A 6000-nucleotide genomic window follows, 5' to 3' on the forward strand; every position below is an offset into this window, starting at 1 on the left:
TAATAATTTTTCTTTGTCTTTAATTTTGTCAGTTTGATTAATATGTGTCTCGGCATGTTTAACCTTGGGTTTATCCTTCCTGGGACTCTCTGTACTTCCTGGACTTGGGTAGCTATTTTCTTTCTCATGTTAGGGAAGTTTTCGACTATAATCTTTAAAAATATTTTCTGAGGTCCTTTCTTCCTCTTTTCTCCTTCTGGGACCCCTGTAATGTTGATGTTGGTGTGTTTAATGTTGTCCCAGAGGTCTCTTAGACTGTCTTCATTTCTTTTCGTTCTTTTTTCTTCTGTTCCGTGGCAGTGATTTCCACCATTCTGTCTTCCAGGTCATTTATCTGTTCTTCTGCCTCAGTTATTCTGCTATTGATTCCTTCTAGTGTGTTTTCCATTTCAGTTATTGTATTGTTCATCTCTGTTTGTTTGTTCTTTTATTCTTATAGGTGTTTGTTCTTTAATTCTTCTAGATCTTTGTTAAACATTCCTTGCATCTTCTCGATCTTTGCCTCCATTCTTTTTCGAGGTCCTGGATCATCTTCACCATCATTATTCTGAGTTTTTTTTTCCTGGAACGTTGCCTAGTTCCACTTCACTTAGTTGATATTCCTGGGTTTTATCTTGTTCCTTCATCTGGTACATATTCCTCTGCCTTTTCATTTTGTCTGTCTTTCTGTGAATGTGGTTTTCTTTCACAGGCTGAAGGATTGTAGTTCTTCTTGCTTCTGCTGTCTGCCCTCTGGTGGATGAGGCTATCTAAGAGGCTTGTGCAAGCTTCCTGATGCAAGGGACTTGTGGTGGGTAGAGCTGGGTATTCCTCTGGTGGGCAGAGCTCAGTAAAACTTTAATCCACTTGTCTGCTGATGGGTGGGGCTGAGTTCCCTCCCTGTTGGTTGTTTGGCCTGAGATGACCCACCACTGGAGCCTGCAGGCTCTTTGGAGGGGCCAATGGCAGACTCTGGGAGGGCTCCTGCCAAGTAGTACTTTCCAGAACTTCTGCTGCCAGTGTCCGTGTCCCCATTGTGAGACACAGCCTTCCCCTGCCTCTGGAGGAGATCCTCCAACACAAGCAGGTAGGTCTGCTTCAGTCTCCTATGGTGTCACTACTCCTTCCCCTGGGTCCTGATGCACACACTACTTTGTGTGTGCCTTCCAAGAGTGGAGTCTCTGTTTCCCCCAGTCCTGTCAAAGTCCTGCAATCAAATCCGGCTAGCCTTCAAAGTCTGATTCTCTGGGAATTCCTCCTCCTGTTGCCAGACCCCCAGGTTGGGAAGCCTGACTTGAGGCTCAGAACCTTCACTCCAGTGGGTGGACTTCTGTGGTATAAGTGTTCTCCAATTTGTGAGTCACCCACCCAGCAGTTAGGGGATTTGATATTATTGTGATTGCACCCCTCCTACCGTCTCATTGCAGCTTCTCCTTTGTCTTTGGATGTGGGGTGTCTATTTTTGGTGAGTTCCAGTGTCTTCCTGTCGATGATTGTTCAGCAGTTACTTGTGATTCTGGTGCTCTTGCGAGAGAGAGTGAGCGCACATCCTTCTACTCCAACATCTTGTACCAGTCTCCTAAAGCTAAGTTTAAAATGGGGATAATGAAACTTCTTTCAGCGTTGTTGTGGGGATTAAATGTTATACTGTTATGTATAGCATTTAGAACTGTAACTATAAATGGATGATGCTATTATTATAATACCTTCAAACTGAAACCTTAAGAAATGAAAATGGCTACACTGTAGATACCATGAAACAAGGATACTCACCCCAAGATCACACAATGTCAAGGCACTAGGCAACCAAATGATTTACAGTGTTTACACATTCAGCCTGATGTACAACCTTCTCTGACTTTGTAAAGCCAATCAACACTGCAGGGCTGAGATCGTCGTGCTCATAGACTGTGATGGAGGGCCCTCTAGTGGCTTTAGATATTAACATTTTCATTACAAAGATTGAACAAATGTAGCTTTGTGGATTTATAAGCTAACAGCAAAGATTTGGGGTTCGTTAATCTTAGATAAAGCTAATAAAGCTAATCTTAGATTAAAGCTAATAAAGGGCCATTAATTATATCACTTCTAATAGTAATTCTTTAGTCAACTTTTCCATAAAAGTCATGTTCTGGGCATTTATTAGATCTTGCAGTTCTGAAAGACAAAATTACATTTTAAATTAAAACATAAATTATATTGAAGATTTGAATTGCACATAAAATCTTCAGAGTAGTTCTTTATGCCATGAAATTAAAAATAATTTGGAATCACTCAAAAGAATGGTGCAATAGCAAAACTGTGGTTTTTTTAGACGTAGCCTTTCTACAAACTTGACTGTATGACTGGGCGATGCCTTGCTTCATTTCCATGGACCTCGGTTTCTTCATATTAGAAGATAGGACTCTAAGCCTAAACGTTTCCAAGGTCCTTTCCAACTTTTAAGATTCTTTGATTTTAGGCGGACACGTTATCCATTTTCTTTTAATACTAGGGCTCTGGCACAGTAATTTAAAGTCCATTTGAAGATGAATTCGTAACATTTTATAAAACCAACCCTAGCCATCTGTAACAGAGATGGCTAGTCATTAACAAAGATTCGTGTTCTCCTTCCACAGTGTAGAATCTTGTGAAGCAGCTGTGCAATCAGGACTCCATTGAGCAGCCCCTCTTGGCATCAACGTAGGACCATATGACTAGTTCTTAAAGAAATGTGAGCAAAACCGACGTGTGTACTCCAAGCCAAGGTCAATTATCATGTGTGATTCTGTTTTTTCTCAACCTGTCCTCAAATGGATTACACCTGTGCTACTTAGAGTCACAAGATGCCAGAGCTACATGTGAAAGGAATCTGGGTACCCGAATTACCTGTGGGAGTTGAGCTGCTCAGGGGAGCCACCCAATCAGAATAGCTGCAGTGCACTTTGTGTGAGAAATAAACCTACAGTATTAAGACACTGAAAATTAGGGGTGGTTTGTTCTAGCAGCTAGCTTTAATTATCCTAACATACTCTCCAAATCTGTGACGTTGCAATCTAATTAGAGGTTTTGCCTAAAAGGAATCTCCCTGTCTCTCTCTGTCTGGCGGTGCGGGGGTTGGGGGTGGGGGCGGGGGTTGTGACAGAGAGGATTAGTCTACTCATTGTTTTGTGATTAGGAAGATGGTTCTGAAAAAGGTCTTATCAAGATTTCCTTTATTTTGTTACACAAAGGGAGTCTGATGTGGACAATCTTCTGGTTATTGATGGTTCAAGATGCCACAATTACTGCTGAGTCCTAATTATGAGGTGTTTTGGAACAAAAGAATGTTCAATGATCACTAATCTAGGTAAAATGAACTAAGCAGTGAACTCGCTTTCAGAAACTGTCCAATTCTTCCGCATTTTGAGGTGAACTTGTTAATGGGGGAAGGTGGGAGAGGAATCATGGATTATACCCAGTAACAGGTATCAGAGTTATTAACTGATAAGGTTTGTTTTTGATAGCAGGGAAAATATGGAAGACAAAAGCAAGTTTTTTATTTAGCTATATCTCTTTGCAAATACTGACAATATTGTATTTAAGCTAGCATTCTATAGGAAGATAATTGAGAATCATTGATGTAGAAACACATCAGCAACAGTAAGAAAAAACATTATTACAGTACAAATTGGATTGTGGAACAATGCTGGTCTGGAGCTACAGGCTATGACGCTGGCCAATCAGAAAATTATAGCAAATGCTTAATTAGCAGGAATCCATAACAGCTGTACAGCCTCGTGGAATTAGCACTCCTAGGATTTTATCATACTTTGCCACCTAAATTACTTTCATTTAGGAGCCTGAATTCAAACTGGTTCTGTAAACAAGATGATGAACGTGGCTGTACTATGAGAAAAATTAGCTTGTGGAAATTGAAATTTTTTTTTGTAGATACTAACAAAATGTAAGGGGTACACAGATCTTTATCTAGCAATTAAGCACCTAGGAATCTATTCAGAGAAATTTTAGAAGTGTGCAAACAAAAGTTATTTTTCATAACTTTCATAACAAGTTATTTTAGATGAACATCTAAAGTTCATCAGTTGAAAACTGATCAAAATTATGGAAAATCTATACTACAGAATGCTATGTACCTCTTGCAAAGAATGAATAGATGTTTATGTGCTGAGATGGAAAGAAGTCCTCAATAAAAGGACAGACACTGAAGATACATATGTACTGAATATACACAAGTCTGACCCTGTTCTTCTGTTTTTGAAATTGATAGGTTTTGCAGAAAATAAGGACTGGGAAGTTAAAGACCAGTTAATGAGTTAATTCTAAGGTGCGAATTTTCTGTTAATTTATACCTTTTGTATCCTTAGTTGACTGAATGTGAATTACCTTCATAATTAACATCTTCATGTACCCTACCCTCTGGCCAAAGACTCACCACTCTAAATCTTTTTTCATTCCTTACCTCCATGCCTATGCTCTAAGATCACTTCCCTACAGAACATCTTCCCCAAATGTCATTTTGGTTTAAAGGCGATCTCTTCCAAGCAATTAATCTCACTGCTTACATTCTAGAGAATTCTCATTTATCTAAACACCTCTTACCCTTGAAGTCTTACAGGCATTTATAATCAGTTCAGTTTGTATCCTAGTGTCTTAGCTACCTATGTTAGGTTTTATGTTGCCCACTTACTAGGTAGTAGGTAGTAGGATTCTTGTGGAAAGAAAGCAAGACATTCATCTTTGTGCCCCTACAATGCTCAACAAATGTTTGCTGAATTAATGGGGCATTGTTTGTAATTCTGTGTCCATGCTGCTAATGATTTAGAAAGCAACCAAATGATTCACCACTTTACTTTCAAAATTTTATTTATATAGAATCTTCAGAATGTTTCCCTTTAAATTTTACAAGCTAAAACCCCAAAGCTCAAAATGATATATTTTATGTCACAGTACATAAAATAAGTACGAGGAGAGTTCAATCATTTTGAGGAAAAGCTTTAATAATTGTACAAACATTAATATTTACAATATTCTTTATTACAGATATAGACAACATGGCATATTTAAAAGCACAAAATAGTTGAAATCATTATATCTTATTACAGAACATTCCAAAATTCAAACTAATAAAGAAATCCATAAACACTGATAACATTTGGGGAAAACAAGAGCAACAGGTTTACCAATAATCATAGTAAACTTATACATAATACACAATTTACACATCAAATCCACAAATTTAAAGATATATATGACCTATCTATTTAAATCATGCTACAATCTAAATACTATTTTATAATCCATAGGCTGAAACAAATGTTCTGTGGTAACCTATGAAACAGGAATACAAACTAGAAAATCATAATTAACGTACTTCTTAATTCCTAAGAGAGTACTCCAGGAAACCTCAAAGACGGCAGATCAGGCATTTTTTGCTGAAATTAAAGTTCTTATGAATATATTCATAAATATAGTCAAAGGTATAAAAATAAAACAACCCAGATACCATGAGTTAATTTTACCTGTTCAAATTTAGTTTGGTATAGAGTCCCTGGCATAATCACAGCTTCTCTGGGATATTCTGACTTTCTCCTGACTTAGGGGGGATGACATATTTATTCTCTGCCTTGTTCCAGAAAGGATTTAAGGTAGCTTAAAAGATAAGATTTAGAAAATACCGGAAAGCACAAATTATAGGTTAAATGAAAAAACAAGAGTTTGGGGGAACAGCACACATAAAACCATTTAAGAAAAGGTCAGGAATTAAGCTAAAGTATATTACATTATTCTCCACAGTGATTTTCTGGAAATATCGCAAAATGTGGTATTAATTTGTAAGAAAACTATTAAACCACTGGTAAATTGGAGATGCAGATCAAATTTCTTTGTTAAATTTTGTATTAACCCTGATGAAACAGATGATGTTACAAATGTATGTGCTTTTTAATTCGTGCTTGTGAGAAAAAAGTTTTCCTAAATGTCATAATCTGTGACTCTATAGATTTAGTGCCTAGCTCTGGGTAGAGAAGAGCGTAGGTTAAA

Source organism: Neophocaena asiaeorientalis, unplaced genomic scaffold (assembly GCF_003031525.2).
Source record: "Neophocaena asiaeorientalis asiaeorientalis breed wild unplaced genomic scaffold, Neophocaena_asiaeorientalis_V1.1 scaffold205, whole genome shotgun sequence".
In the NCBI taxonomy this organism is placed as follows: Eukaryota; Metazoa; Chordata; class Mammalia; order Artiodactyla; family Phocoenidae; genus Neophocaena; species Neophocaena asiaeorientalis.